General features: G+C 40.2%; 2 long non-coding RNA genes across 3 annotated transcripts; one reads left to right on the forward strand and one right to left on the reverse strand.

The window, feature by feature from the left end:
* Positions 1-1,336: 1,336 nt before the first annotated feature.
* Positions 1,337-5,905, forward strand: LOC143519478 (uncharacterized). Its single transcript, XR_013132440.1, has 2 exons — positions 1,337-1,473; positions 3,057-5,905. It is a non-coding gene; the product is annotated as an uncharacterized LOC143519478 (long non-coding RNA).
* Positions 5,406-15,942, reverse strand: LOC143519477 (uncharacterized). 2 transcript variants are annotated; one of them, XR_013132439.1, is made up of 9 exons: positions 15,711-15,942; positions 8,274-8,323; positions 7,897-7,932; positions 7,759-7,782; positions 7,567-7,641; positions 7,387-7,423; positions 7,251-7,285; positions 6,283-6,334; positions 5,406-6,055 (listed from the first exon to the last, which is right to left on the reverse strand). It is a non-coding gene; the product is annotated as an uncharacterized LOC143519477 (long non-coding RNA). The 2 variants fall into 2 exon arrangements; XR_013132437.1 differs by lacking the exon at positions 6,283-6,334 and having other exon boundaries at positions 15,711-15,925.
* Positions 15,943-16,557: the final 615 nt, after the last annotated feature.

Here is a 16,557-nt window from a genome sequence, read left to right on the forward strand (position 1 = left end):
TGTAGCCGGGTGGTTGTGTTTTAATAAGAACTAATTTACGATCAATTCCATTGGTGGTAATGTAATTACTACATGTAGTTTATTGGTTCGTTTAATTGCGAGGCTCCTATAAAAAGGGGCTCGATTGAGGCCATCAGAACTGCTCTGGGTTCCCCCTCTACTTCCGGGTCGCTGCTTTGCTCCGAGAGGCTGTCGTTACTGTGCTCTGAGGTATGTGTGTGTGCGTGCGTGCGGTCGGGGCGCAGGTGGTAGTTGGCGTTCAGAATGTTTATTTTATCTTTTTCTATTTAGAAAGTCTGTCGTCACCGCACTATACCGTGTTTGCCACTATCTGAGCCTGGTTGGCTTAGGCGTTGAGGTAAAGACACACTGAGAATACTTCCTTTTACCACTGTTGTGCCTTGTTTTTAATTCATGATTTTCCGTGCGACTTATAGTGGGACTGCCGGCGTTTGGACCAATCGAAAACCTGCCTGCGTTTTGTGCCTCCGCGGAACTAGTTGTCGCTGTGAGCGATTACTATTGGCTGTTTCAGCCCAGCCATATCCAGCCTTGGGGGAATAAGCTGCCGTTTTGCCTCAGAGAAAAGTGTTTTTAACAGCGTGTCTGTCTACAGTTGATCCGAGGCAGATTATCTCTGTAGCGTTATTGTTTGTCTTCTAGATGTTGTATATTTCTTTTTGAATTGGCTGTAAAGAGCAGGAACCTCGAGTACAGCTGCTATCCACGACTGTGAAGCAATTTCGAGTCACGCTAGTGGCGTATATGAATATCTGTGTGGTTGCTATTGACTTATTTTATTTCTTTTTTTTTATTATGAAGGGAGGTGCGGAGGCCGTCAGGAGGTGAGGTCAGCCGTTTGATTCTGGTCACTGTGCTGTGGGGAGTTTGTGATTGTTTTCTTTTTATGTACACGAGTGAGTGGTTGTGATTTTCATTTATTTGATTTAAGCTGCCTCACCGAGTGTGCCCCTCTGCTTTGCTGTTCTCTTTCTTTTTATGATTCTTGTCAATTAGCAGCCAGGAGTTTCTGCTGGAAGTTGAGCCAAGTCGTCTGTGTCTTTTATTTTATTTGTCATTGTCCATTTTATGGTTGAATAAAATTGTTATTTTTAAATCTCTCTCTTTGTCCCGTGGTACCCATGGACCTGTGTTAATTCTCTGGGTGTAATTCCCAGGGTGGCGTAGTTGGTTTTGGTTTATTAAAACTCCAAATATAAAGTATTAGATACTCTACATTCCTCCTCCTTTCCCGTGCGTCACGTCACATATGACAAAACGTGACACAACCCACCCAAGCAGGAGTGGAAATGTAGTGTGAACTTTATGAGGGAATACTTACTGAAATGGAATGGAGCAAGGCAGCAATCCCCAGCGGTAAACAGCAGCACGACATAACGAAGACAGAATACCACAAATAGTCGGGGAAAGGCTGGGTCAGAGGCGTGCAGACGGACGGCTGTACAATAACAGGTACTTGGCCTTGGGGGAAATGCTGACCGTACGGGATCCCGTAAGTCTTGGGTACTGGGTAGCCGTATGCGTCTTGAAGTGGAGGGTAAACAGCATTCGGAAGTTCTGGGTTTGCCTGATAAGGTGGCAGAAGCTGCTCCGATGCTGGTTCCTTAGCTGGGCCAGTAGGTGACTGTTTTTGTTCCATTTTTCTGTTTATTTCGGGTTCTCTCCTATTGGGTTCCTGTTTCAATGTACTGCTCGTTGTCTCTGTACTTCACTTCGAAACAAGTCTATTGACTATTTCTTCAGTTGTGTCTTGCGTTCTTGGCTTTTTCGTCGCATACAACACCCACTATGCTCCGCCTCCCCAGTAGCAGACAAATATGGACCAAGTACGGTCCATTTACAGTACTTACGGCTTGAGAGTGGAAGGCAATTTGTACAGGGGCCTGGGCGTATCCTTTCAGTTCCAGCTGGGCCCTTTCCGTCAGTGTTTATGCAATATTTTTAAACAATATTCTTCTCCAGCAGGCAAAATCTAAGGATTATTATGTTTGTTTTGAGCTTTCTTTACTGTTGGGAGGTAGTTAACTTTCTCCTATCACTGTAACAATGAAACTGTGCTAGAAAGCAAGTCTCTTCAAGTCTCTTTAAAAAAGTTTTTTTTAATTGCATTTTTGGTGTTTATCTTATCCAGAGCAACTTACAAAACTGCTTTGTCAGATACTCAGAATGTAGCCAGTATAGCTTAGTTCAAAATACCATTGAACTAGAATTTTGCTGAAATTCAAGATTTGACAAACAGTGCAAAAACAAACAGTACCAAACAATAGTACCAGTACCAAACACAATTATCCAATACTACACTGAAATATCTTTTGAAATTAAATGTAGTGACAGTCCTACCCTTGCTCCTCCATATCATGGTCATTGTGTATAAAAACTATGGAAATGTTCATAATCTTAATCACCCATAATCAGTTACTGAAGCAATACAACTGTAAATTCAAAATTGTAAAGAAAAGTTGTCAGTGAAGATGGCACAAATTGAGGGCTTGGGTTCTGATACCTGATCTTCAACATTATGTTAAGAAGAGACCGCATAAAATAGAGACTGTAACAAATGGATTTACTACAACACACCCAGCCATTTTCTCTTGTTGTTTAAAACATGTTAAAATTAAATATCCAAACAGTATCACAATTTAAACTGACTGGATTGCTTGCTTACTTGTTTGGTTGTTTGTTTGTTACATTTCTACGAATCTTATTAATGAATACCGAGTGTCACTGTTATGGTGTGGCCTGGGTTTTCGATAGTTTGAATATCCAGACCGTAGCCTCACTTCACTTGAGCTAATTGATGACACATCTTCTGGTGCTCTTTCTTACTCTTTCTTACTCACAAAAAGTGAACAGATAACTGCAAAAATATCTCTCCATAGATAACTGCATTTGTCTGTTGATTATTGCAGGAGTCCTTTACCTTTCAAGACACTGTAGATGTGCTCTAAAGTATTATACCACATTTGTCAAATCATGATACATTGCAAATAAAATGAAACAGACTAAAAGTTCCTTTTTTCTTCTGTTTATCCCAGCCATGCCCGTGGTGCGGGGAGAAGAAAGCATGGTGTTGTAAGTTCTACACATACAAAGGAATTTTCTTCTAAGACATGAAGTTCTACTTGAGAAGTTAGAGGACTGAATCATCAGGTTTGGGGCACGGCCAGTCCAGGCTAGAGACAATTATGATGAGATATGATAAATTAATCCTTTATTAATCCCGCAACAGGGAAATGTGCAATGTTACAGCAGCAGAGAGGAAGGGACAGAGAGTCAGAGAGTGGTGCATGGGGTAAGACAGGTTTTTCAGCATGTGTTTAAGCTTAGTCCTCATGCTCCTGTCTCCCACCACCTCCACTGGGTCAAGAGGACACGCGAGGACAGAGCTGGACTTCCTGATGTTCCTGTTCAGTCTCTTCCTGTCAGCGGTGGAGATGCTGCTACCCCAGCAGACCACTCCATAAAATATGGCTGATGCTACCACAGCATCAAAGAAGGTCCTCCAGGAGTGACCCCTGCACACCAAAGTATCTGAGTCTCCTTAGGAGATACAGTCTGCTCTGACCCTTCCTGTAGAGAGCAGCTGTGTTGTCAGTCCAGTCCAGCTTGTTGTTAAGGTGGACACCAAGCGATTTGTAGGACCTCACAATCTCAATGTATGTGTCAAACAATAGTGTCAGACTGACAGCCCTGTGTCCTCACATACTGCGGTCGGTTAGTGAGGTAGTCCAGAATCCATGTGGTGAAGTGGTGGTCCAGCCCAGTGCGCTCCAGCTTGTTCTTGAGCAGCATGGGTTGGATGGTATTGAAAGCACTGGAGAAATCAAAGAACATGATTCTCACAGTGCACCCAGTGGTCTCCAGGTGGGACAGAGATCTGTGCAGCACGTGAATGATGGCATCCTCCACCTCAAAGTAGGTTAAACTCCATTTGAATGTTTGTCCCTTTGGTTGAGATCTTCCTCTTTCCTCTTTAACCTTTTTACATTTTGCAACAATTAACCACACAGTCTATTTACATACATAAATATAAATATATTTCTTGATAATAATGGTTTGTCCTGTCAAGTTCAGTTACTGTTTCCCAAATATGTTTTTTTGTGTCATAATCATTCTATGGGGGTTTTTTTTTGCATAGAATCGGAAAGCTAATTTAATCTGCATATACAGAAGCAACCACGCAGGTGCAGTGACGTTATGAACAGTAATATTTAACAGCAGATGGCGCACTAAGCGAACACTTTTAGGTCTGCAGTCGGCCTAAGGTCGGCCACAATTCTACAAAATGTTATTTTTATGGATCCTGTGTCGTTTACGTTTCACGATACTGCCATTGAAACTGAGGATGGCACGAAGATTGGGTGGTATTTTAGGATGTTCACAGGACTTAATTCCAGGACGTTTGTTTTTAGAAGTGAATTGTAGTATAGGTCATTCTGTGATTTTGGAGCAAACCTTCCCGACACTGCCAGGAGATAAGGCTGTGTTTGGTCGCAGGGGTATGCCAACAAGCACGACATTAAACACTGAAAATACCAAAGATTTGACCACCTCACGGCCAGTGATTTCGCGATCTGCTATTGTTGCGTGCGACAGCATAATTGGATAATCGCATCGGCTTGGTACCAGAGCAGTGCATGTCATATAATTCAATGTAATGTGCCATTTCCAACGTGTACATACGTATGGATTACGGGAACCCTGCACTATATATTCTAAATATGATCATGTTTCTGTTGCGTAAAGGTCGATTCTTCTCCCAGATTTTATTTGGTGAGCATCGGGCTGTTTATCTAATCAATGTAGCGGTTGTAAACACCATGCACGTAAAACGTGCTTTCAGTAAACTCCGTGTTGAGACTAACCGATAAAAAAGCACCACGCACATGCTAAAACGTTTACTGTATTCGCACATACTGTTACTCATTCTGTTAGCCAATAATAGCTACAAGGCAATTTCGTTACAACCAAGTCAACAGTTAAATAAACTTGTTTAGTACCATTAGAACAAAAAATTAGAGATTGCATGTTTGTTTAATCAGAGGTTTTCAATGTAATTGAATCTTTTTCAGGCCATATGATTCAGGTCTGCCGACGTGAGCCATTCAAATGATGGTTCTTCAAAAATCGACCTGTTGTTTGAGGAAAATGCTAAAAAAAGCGAGCACAAAACCCGTTGCTTCTTAAATACAAGTTACATTTTTTTTATGTTCTTGGTGTTAAAGATCTTAAGTGTCTGCATTGAATATATAGGCCACCAAATACGCCATCATGTTAACTTTTGTTTCTTACAACTGGATTAAATGGTACGTGTTTAGGTAGGCCTATGTCACATACTCTATAGCCGAGAATAAATGATGAAATCAGAAAACACACGGGTATGATTGTGTTTAAGTCTCTGACACAATTTATTATATAACAGAAAATAACGTGAAAATAGTGCACGACCCCATACGAACAGACACCTAAAACAGATGCTTTTTAGAGTGAATAGGTACAATTAGGTGAATATGATTTGTCCCACAGTCCTCTAAGACGCGTAACGTATAGTCTACATTAAGTTAATGTTAAGTTTAAACAGGAAACTGCGGACATAATGCGTCTATTTTTGGTTAAGTTTCGCTCTATCGCTAAAACTGACAATCGGGGCAAAGCTCTTCTAAACATGGCAAACTGGCACCTATTGCCAATACATTTTATCAGACGTGTTGGGAACACAATAACACAATGGCTGTTAATTCCATAAGGTGGTACTGGTAAAAGTCAGTTCAAAGTAATATCTGGACAAAGCCCAAAAGCGCAGGTAGCTTGCTACGTGATATGTCGTATTTCTAAACGGGGAGTAGTGTAGGCAGTAAATGGATGATGGGGGGATACGTGCGTAGTATCTTTTAAAAAGACACTAAACACGTTCAGCCGAAACCTCTGGGGTGTAATAAGGTACTGCAGTATCTCCACTGTCCTCTCCTCCTTCAGTCAGGTAGGCGCAGAGTAGCTCTGCCACAGATTAGGGTTTAACATTCACTGGCCCTTGCTGTTAATGGAAAACAAGCAATTTTGAATAATTAGCTGTCTCATAACAACATAAACAACAACAAAAACAATAACTGCAAGATGTAAAAGAGGCTTAAAATCATTTTAGTTGACCATTAGTCTAATCTATGTTTAAATTACATCTAACTGCATTTAACTCAGATGTATCAACCCATACATATCAGGCAAACTGATATTGATGAATACATTTCTCTTCAATAGCCTGACCTGTAGTGTAGGGGTGTGGCTAAAAGCCATCATGGAATCTTGATGAACCACCCTGTGGGAGGTGGGGATTTAGACAAACTCAGAGGTTCAGGTTGCCTTGTTTATGTGCACACTCAGGGGGAAAGGGAGGGGTTTCCAGGAGGAAGAGTGTTTCAAAAGCCCTGCCTTTTTGTGCTTGGTTTCTAGCCCAGAGTGGCGACAGCTTGCACCGAGAGTCGATTAATTTATCATTCTGGAACGCTAGGCTAAAAGATTGTGGATATATAGCATTTTCTAAATACAGTTAAATAAAATTTTTTGTTACTTAGAATGCAATTTTTAATAAATATGAGCATTTCCCATTAACAAGCATAAATCACCTTTATGTGACATACACAACATATCTTTACTGTATACACCTGATTCTGTTCTGTCACTATAGGACACAGCAGGGAGAGAGTGAGTCATTCTGGAAACTAAGCACCAGGCCCATGGAGACAGGCCATACGGCCCTGGTGCATGTTTACGTCTACATCATTGGACCACTGGCAGAAACAGTACACAGCAGATGGGATCCCATACCCAAGAGACTCTGGCAACCGTCAGAACTGACAACCTTAAGTCAAGTCAAGTCAAAATCAGTTCTCCCGGGGTGATTCACATATGCCTAGTGGCACCTCAGCATATAAAAGGTGAAGCGGCATTTTGAAAAGAGCTTAAATGTGCCGAACTGGTTGGGTCACATAAGTAATGACTGCAGTATCATCTTCCCTTTTCTTAAGAAACTGCATGCAAGACAATAACAGAAAATCAGCAATTTTGTTTTAAAGTAAAAATAAAGATGCTTTAATCATGTTTTAGTTTCCTTAAATGAGTGGAACTAAAAGGTGATTAAAACTACATAATGGGTTGATATCCTGTGTTTAGTGTTTAATGAAGAAAATTATTACAAAGGCAAGTTTGAAGTGGGCCAAAAAGAATGCTCATACCTGGGTCACTGAGCAGTGTTACTTCTTGCCTTGTCCTATATTAGGAAATGAGGATATGAGTGACACACACCATACGCTGGGAAAAGGTGGTTCATTAGAATATGTAGTCTTTAATAAATGGACTTTCATATCATACCTCTATTTCCGGGAGATTTTACATCTGCAGTGGCCACCTGTAAAAGAACAATGTGGTTGTTTAAACTAAGACGAGTGATGGATGAGATCATGGGCACATGTAGTGTTGGTACAGCGCGTGTGTGTGTGTGTGTGTGTGTGTGTGTGTGTGTGTGTGTGTGAGTGTGTGCTAAAAACTCACTAAGAAGTATAGTGACACCAATCAGACACAAGACCGCTGCTAGTATGAGCCCTCCAACACGAAGTTGGTGATAATCTATGGAGAGATAAAGAGAAAGGGAAAGAGAAAGGGAACGATTTGTTCATGAACAAACACACTTACATTTCGTGTCATTTTGCTATTTCTGAAAGTGTTTGAGGATAAAAAACTCACCAAAATTAAATGGATCGTCCACTGCTGTAAATGTAAACCAAAGAACAGCTTGGTTTTAACATGACTAAGGAACAGCAGTAAGCACTAATAATGCAGTAACAAATACCAGAAAAATGGATAGACAAAGTCATGCCTTACTTTTCTGATTGTCCTCTGCCAAAGCAAGGGACACGACTATAAGTGAAAAAATATATATCAGTTAATACCATGTCTTCATTATTATTATTAGTAGTAGTAGTGTGCTCTACTATACAGTTTCTATTCTACTACAAGCTTTTAAGCAGTAATATTCAAGACAATATACACATATCAAGCATGTCATTGTAAACCCTACAATTCCTACATATTGTATATGTGTAGTAAGGTCATGGGACCAGTTTTGTGTCCTTTGGCATTACATTCATCTGATGACAGATGTCACCATGGCAGATGTCACCTACTATCACACACATACAGGCACATCAGCCTGATTAAGATGATTACATGGGTAAAACAAATGTAGGTGAACCACTCACGTGTGATAAAGGCCAATGCTAAAATCCGCATCATGGCTATATGACTTCACCTGAGAAACAAGATAAATGTGTAATGAAACACTGAATGAAACGGCATTTAAAAAGTTCATGTATAATCTTTGTGGTCTGGTATAGCCGAACAGATATTCAAACGAACAGGTTTTCAAATAAGGCCCAGAAATTCTATTATAGCAGGAAGGCATTTCTCATGACCCTTGTACACCTGAAAGCTGATTACTGATGTCTCAAAAGCCACTTGTACTCTAAATATATAACACTGCCCTTGGAAATATCTGAACAATTGGCCCCTCCTGACCCCCCTCAGACTACTTTATCTTTGTTCCACAGATTATCTAAGCATGCTTCAAACCTGAACAACAAACTGCAACTATCACAAAACCAACTGGTATCATTCAAAATGTCAGCTGTAAGTTCTAGCTTGTCTGCAGGATCACACTTCAGGAAACAGGGAAAGCGAGAATGCAGATTTCAGATATAGGTTTACAAAGCATCATCGATCTGCACGCTCATGTTGAACGTTACACTGAACAAGTCTTAGTACAATAGTACAATAGGAAGACTGCACAACATGCTGTAAGAGCAAGTGTAGTAGAAATGTTTTGAAAAAGGAAGATTGTTTTATCTGAAATATATGTTTGAAAGGAGCAAAATGATTTTCCATTTAAATTAATTATGAATTGGTGGAGAAGTGTTGTGTAAAACAATGTAACTTCTAAAGAAAAATACTTAATTCATATTTTAGCTTCTTAAGCCATTCATAGTATAAGAACATAAATAATTAGATAAATATGCATACATTAATATAAATACTCTAACAGAATATATATATATAGTATGGGTACAGGTATAGATTTGAGATACAGTATGTGGGTAATGGGGCACATTGCTAATATTGTGCAACAAAACCCTGGGTTTGAACAACTTCTCCATGGCATCTAAAGACACAAGGGAACACCTGTCACACAATCCACCATGCAGTGATGTATAACTATCCTGTATTACCTACCAAACACACACACACATACACACACCCACATGGAACCATATGGACAGAGCGGGAACAAGATGAAATCTCCAAGGACACAATGGTCTGAAACAAGGTCCAATATTTGGAAATACTTGGCCTGAAACAAGTTCCTAACCCTTGGATCGAAGAAAGGCAATCTGAGTTATCTGTGATAAGAAATTAGGGGGGTTAGTTAATCTTTACTTTCATCAGAAATTAAATTTCTGCTTCATTCTGCCAATAACACCAGGTATGGTCTTTCTCAATGTAAATGAGGGTAAACTAAGCCTTGTGCTCCAAACAGCTAGACGAGTAGAGGAGTGGCCCACTCACAATGGCAACCTGACACCTGTAGCTTTGTTCTGTGGATCAACTACATGAGCCCTCCATACAACACAAAGAATGACTCATGGCCTCTTGGTTCCCTCTGAAGTCATGATTACACCGTCCAGCAGGCCTGCTTTTCACCCAGGCAACACCATGGTGGGAGTGAAAGGGGAATGTGGGCAGTGTGCCAGGACCTTGCTCTGTGCATTTTACAGTGCAATTCTGCCAGAGAAGAACATGATTTTTGTTAATGCTTTAGAACATGTTGTTCCTTCCTTTTCACACCTGCTTTGATGAGAACTTCACTCATTCTGAATGTTTTCTCATATTTAGTTCCATTCTCTGGTCAAAATTTTCTTCAATAAATGAAAACTCTCCATTACTCACATATGGTAAATGTCATCATATGAAAGAAGACATTTCACAAACATGCAAAAGGTTGTGAGGGTGCAAAGGACTGCATGAACTTAGAAGGAACCCTGGAGTGTCCACCACGGCCTTGGAAACATTCTGAATTTTTCCTCAATAGCCTTGGAGAAGAAGCTGGAAGAGTACTGAGAAACAAAGGTCAGAAACACCCTTCATCTTTCAACCTAGTACATGCTTCTGGGTGACACTCAAACAACACCATGTGTCAGAGGTTTTGAAGAGGACACCTGGCCGCCTGCATGGGTCATGTTTCATTCTAAATGCTTAGCGAGGTAGTTACAGGCATAAAGAGAAACAACAGAAAGAGAAGGAGAGAAAACAGAGAGAAAGCGACAGAGACTCTGTATTGTACCCAGCCCTGCATGTCATGCTAGTCCTTACCAGGCAGTGTAACCCAGGATGCGGGGCAGTAATAATGACTGTGTTGTGTTTCTGTGAAGTTAATCGCAGGGAAGAATCACAGGGATTGTGTCTGATGCTCTCACACGTGACTTGTTTGACGTGTATTTCCTCTCCTACAGCTTGAGGTCTTTTGTTTGTGTGGATCAGGCCAGCCGAGAAGTATCTCTTCAGACCAACCTTTAGTGTGCACACCCAGCCTGAATACTCTGTCTTTTTCCATGTGTGTTTTTTCTTATCATTTTTTGAGCTCTTCATGCCTGGGGTGATAAAGCAGAGTCCAACCGAAACATTCTCGTTGGCTGTAGTATAACTACATAAGCAAGCAATTGCCAAGATATTATGGAAAGACAAAGCACTATTACAACTTAAATCACTTGTTAATAATATCCCCTTTCAGGATCCTGAACCATTAATCGATTCTGGATCAGTAATCGTTCACCATACACACACAATTGCATTCTCTGTTCATCCCTCCTCGATCTCTGGAGACATCAAGGTCCCTGTTTGCCACTTTAACTACAATAAAGTAGGTAGGCTTCACATGCTAATTCTTTTCAGATGTGCAGAGCCTGTGTGGAGGGAATAGTGGCATATGGTATGAGAGTCTATAGGTTCACTAAGGGACTTGACAGGCACTTTGTGACCAGGACGCTCTCACAAATAAACTGGGGCACTGGTAGTTCATAGGTGCCATTACGCATTGCCTGAAAAAAACTTTTGAATGCCTATTACAAATATACTCAGACAGTTGTGTGAGTATATACTCAGTTGTGTGGTTATGTGTTTGCCTGCATGGTTTGTTCACTTGCTCAGTTAATTAAAGGCACTTTAATTCTGGATTGTTAGTTTTGAGATGCACAACGGGTATTTTTACAAGTTATGAGGCAAACTGAACCCTGTAAAGGAATCCTGCTTGGGTTGAGTTGATTTTACGGAAGATTGTTTCCTTAGGACCATTACTTATACTGATCACTGCACTGAAAAGCCCCTGCATGGTGCACCAAAGATAAAATGAAATATCGTTTATATTTTCAAAGATATCCTGTAATCATTTCAAGTATTACAGGAGTAATTGGTCGCATTTTCATTTTCACAGAAGTGACTGAGCACCATTACTTAAAAACCACAAACCCCACAATGCTTTGCTATATCCAGATCCACCAAAGGGGAAGTTTACTAGCATCACAGATTCTGTTACTATGATAAGTATTCAAAACAGCAGGTAGACTGCAACCAGACACAGCTTGAGGTGGAGCACTGTAAAAGCAAGACTCTCTTTCCTCATACCATGTTTGAATCCAAGTAAGACCTAGACAATCAGGAAGCTAACTCAAGAAACACAAATGGCTTTCATATGCATATTTGTTTTGTAGTACGGTCATGCTAATGTCTTAGCACCATGGAAAAGAGAACTGTAATGTTCACAACTTCTAAAATAAACCACAAAGTAGGGCTGAACGATTAATTGCATTTGCGATAATCTCGCGATATTTTAAAACGCGATTCTCTAATCGCACAGGCTGCGATTTAAACTGGTCATGTGACTTGGGAGCGAGCCGAGCCGAGGACGAACGGAGCAAACCCGAGCAGGAGGCAGGGAGGTGGAGAAGTGAAGTTAACACAGCGCACTTTAACTTGTTGCACAATGGCTTCAGGCTCGACAGAAGCTGACACAACTGAAAGTCTAATACCAAAGAGGGGCAGCACATCAGTTGTGTGAAATTACACTTTGGCTTTTAAAAAGATGCTGCTCAACGTCAGGTACTGTGTAAAACAAAAAACACCACAAAGCCTTGTATGATATTTGTAAGGCTAAAATCCCAACGACCAGTGCTGCATCTTCAAATACGCAAAAGTGTTTCTCTGCGCTTATACAGCTTTAGTATGCGGTGAGCAGCGAAATACCATAAAATCACGCATATAGGCGCAATAAGATTTAAAGCACGGATGAATTGCAAAAGCGCGGATAGCTTGACCGCGGTCCAGCAGACAGGGTTCACTGACCGAACCGTTTGAAAGTGTAACTCCTTATGGATGTAATTGGAAGCGGCACGCTGAAATAACTCGGGCAGTAACGGAGTTCATAGTGAAAGACATGATGCCCGTTAATATAGTGAACAAGCCCGGCTTCATGGCTTTGTTAAACACACTGGATATGCGCTACGAAATGCCCTCACGCACATATTTTAGCCAAGTTGCTATACCTGCAGGGTCGCCAACTCTCACGCACTGAGCGTCTTAGACTAAAAAGTTACTAGTTCGCTCTGGCGCCAACCACAGGCGATCGATCGATCGCGATATAATAATAATACTTAAATTTTGTCCATTTTACACCGCCCCAATAACAACAAATTACGTTCGCCACCCACTCCAGGTTCAAGTCTCACTCCAAGCGATCTTGAAAAGTTGGCAATATTGTATCTGAGCTGTATAAAAAATGCCGAAACAGAGTTTCCTGAAAACAGTGGGAAAAAATCGCGATTTTAAATCGCAATCGCAATTTATAGATAAAAAATTGCAATTAGATTATTTTCCAAAATCGTTCAGCCTTACCACAAAGGTACAATTCTTTTCTTCCTCAGGCTTCCATATGGCATGAAATGTTCCATATGGCACCCAAAATTGATGTTAGAAAATAGACCATTAATGCAGCAATATCTTCCCAACTTATCTAGGAAGATAGGAAGGCATATAACATATAACACATGGAATCTTATAGCTTGATTTTTTCACTGCTCATTTATATACTGTGTGTAGTAATGGGGCAGTGATCTTCAAGAACTGCAGTATCTTCTAGAATTGCATTGCATATAATATGTATCTCGTATAATTTGAGGCTTGCTGGATATACACAGCACACATTTCACCTTACATCCTCTCTAAATCTTGCTGCTCTCTCTCTTATTTACAGGAACAAATGTAACAGAAACAAGAAACTATTACCATCACACAATCACATGAAGATACATCAGTAAATACATAAAAATCATAATTCACACAATAAGCTGAAGATGTGACAATACGGTCCATTTCTTTAGCAATTCTATGGCCAGTAAAACATTATGGATTCTCCCTGGAGGAACAGGCTGAAGGAGCCTGAAATGATTCCAGGCGAGACTCGGCTCTAGGCTGGGAAACCAACACAGCCATGGACATTATATATAGAGCCTTAGACAGAACACTTAGTATCCAAGATGACATGAGTCGCAAAACTTTAATACTTGTCCAAAAGCTGTTTGTGTATGAATGTTTGGTATTTTTGTAAAATATATGTGAAAAATGTGTCAACGAGTACATCTGTGACCTTGAAACCGTGTCAGATACCCTTCTAGGCCAAACACACACTCTCACACATACACACACATACTCACACACATGCACACCCACCCACCACGATCACAAGGCAGACAAAGGATATGGCACATAGACAGAGGAATTCAGAACGAGGCTAAATTAGGAAGTAAAGTCTGCCACCAAGAATAGCTTATTACACATTTTGAAGTACAAAACAGTAGAAAGTCACATTCCCTCACACAAAGGCAGTTCATCCATTTACTGATTATCATGTGTAGTGTACTTGGGTAAAATGCAATATCACCATATGGCATAATTACAGACATGCAGCTCACAACGCCTTCTTCCTACTATGTCTAGACCACACACACACACACACACACACACACACACACACACACACACACACACACACACACACACACATACTGCTACAGCTAGACATTTTTTCCAGGACAATAAACACAGTATGTGAAAGAACGATCTACAGCAGAACGTCTCGACATGGCGCTGCCATTGCAGTAAATGGCGCACAGACGATGGGTGGGACATGGAAGTCAGCATTCTAGGGGCATGAGTCACACTTCTTCCCCACAATCGCTCCCCTCTCCACTGCTCCCGGGAAGCAGGAACACACAGAACACCCCTGCACGCTGCGACACAGGGCTTTAGAAGCTTCCCACTGGGCCCTGTTGCTTATGGCCTATGTAACTTATGCAAACAGTGCAATAAAAGCACGGAAACATGTAGAGATCTCATCAGAGCAGACCAAAGATGTCGTTTGTGTTTTGCCTGCAGTTTTAGTATGTGCTAGTCTAACATTCAGAGGCAGCGCATGATTAGTAAAATTAGTAAAAGTTAAAATATTGTCTGAAATAACTGCAGCATAACTGCACGTGACCTCAAATGTAGATGAACGTTGAGCTCCAGCTTGCTGGTTTGGAAATGGCATATTAAGCAATGTTTACATTAGGACTACTGAGGAAGAGCTCTACTGACAAACAGAACAGAAACAGCTGGACTTCATTGCCTTTGCAAATATTACACGATTTTACAGGACAATATTAACCATATTCAAAACATTCATGGAACTGAAATAACGGAAAACAATATGCCTCTGAGATGTGGTCGTAAATAATGAAATAATGGAAGGCTCATTCAGACTGAGGTCTCCTCTACAGAATATGAGTAATACATACTGATACATATATATCAATATACACACACACACACACACACACACACACACACACACACACACACACACACACACACACACACACACATATATATAGGCTATATATATATATATATATATATATATATATATATATATATATATATATATATATATATATATATATATATATATAATGTACACACACACACACACACGTATAATAAGAGTTTCATAAGCAGACAGAGAGAAGGAAATAGATGGTCTTGACAAGACACGGATCCACTTATCCGTGGCATTCAAGCGTCCCACGGAATGTTACACAAGCGAACTTTTTGGTTTCCTTGATTCTTACGAAATAAAATCGGTACTGTAATACTGTAAATCCAAGAGTGAAGACTGTATTATGGACATTGCTGTAGTTAATTTGGTTAGTCGTAAAATATTATAAAGAGATCATTCTTTTTCATTCCGTTAGCATTCGTCAACCATGAAAACAATAATGATGTTAAACGTTACTGAGACGAGAGATCTAGTGAGTCACAACAGCTGGAAAGAATGTAGGTTTACGTTAGCGTAACACAACAGGACGGAAACGAGTTTAAAACATTCTGCTTGTATGCTAATTCAGACTATTTGAGCTACCAAAAAACTATTTACGACAGTTTCGAGTGGTGGCGATACGTTTACTAGTAGTATTTGAGTACATACATATAGGAAGAACAAGACTATAGTAGAAAAGTACAACATAAACTAAACTAAAATGAATTCAATAACTCACCTCGAACTCAAGGTACAGATAACAGGGAATGATTTCTCAGCCGCGTCGTGACACGATGCACAAGTTAAAACAATTGAATTAGACCAACACCCTTTCCCCAGTGACACCTCAACAGGTTGTTCGCTTCGTTGAGTTTTGAACGAAACAGGCTGGCGTGCCCGGGTGATGGCCTTAATGTTTGGTTTATCGCGCACGCCGAAGCAGAATTTGATCAGATCTTTGGTCCTACGACGTGAAGTATCTCCGCAGCACACTGAACTGTCGTGGCCCTAACACTGAGCTATTCTCAGTTTGTCACTGTAGAAAATAACTGGTATTATTCTTAGATTAACTGGGCATCGTTTGATGCATTTTGTTAATAACGAAATGACAATTCTCAATGTACTAGACAAGAAAACGTTTTGTAAGGCACAGGAAATAAAAATACGTAAAATTGTTTTGAAAATTGATTTACTTTAAAAAATCGCATTTATCTACATGTAAATACTATATTAGGTAGAACGCGTATGTTTTATTTGTGTTGACATTATAAGGTAGCAAACAATAGCCTGGTTTGTTAAACATAATGATTTTTTAAACTTCCAGTGAGAAAACTTCCATACTTTGATACTCTGCTGAACCAGTTTCAAGAAACTTGGCAAGCAAGCAACTTCACAGCAGAGTATTCAGATGAGTATTAGACAGTGAATGAAGCTGAAATACTATAAACAGTTTTAGCTGTAAAAGTAACATGTTTGTTTTGATAACTTTGCCTACATCAAGAGGAAAAGTAGGGGAAAGTGTTAAGACTACTTACATTATTGTTAAGACATTATCATTGGTTTGTTGTACAACATTGTGACACGAT

Source organism: Brachyhypopomus gauderio, chromosome 7, assembly GCF_052324685.1.
Source record: "Brachyhypopomus gauderio isolate BG-103 chromosome 7, BGAUD_0.2, whole genome shotgun sequence".
Lineage (NCBI taxonomy): Eukaryota > Metazoa > Chordata > Actinopteri > Gymnotiformes > Hypopomidae > Brachyhypopomus > Brachyhypopomus gauderio.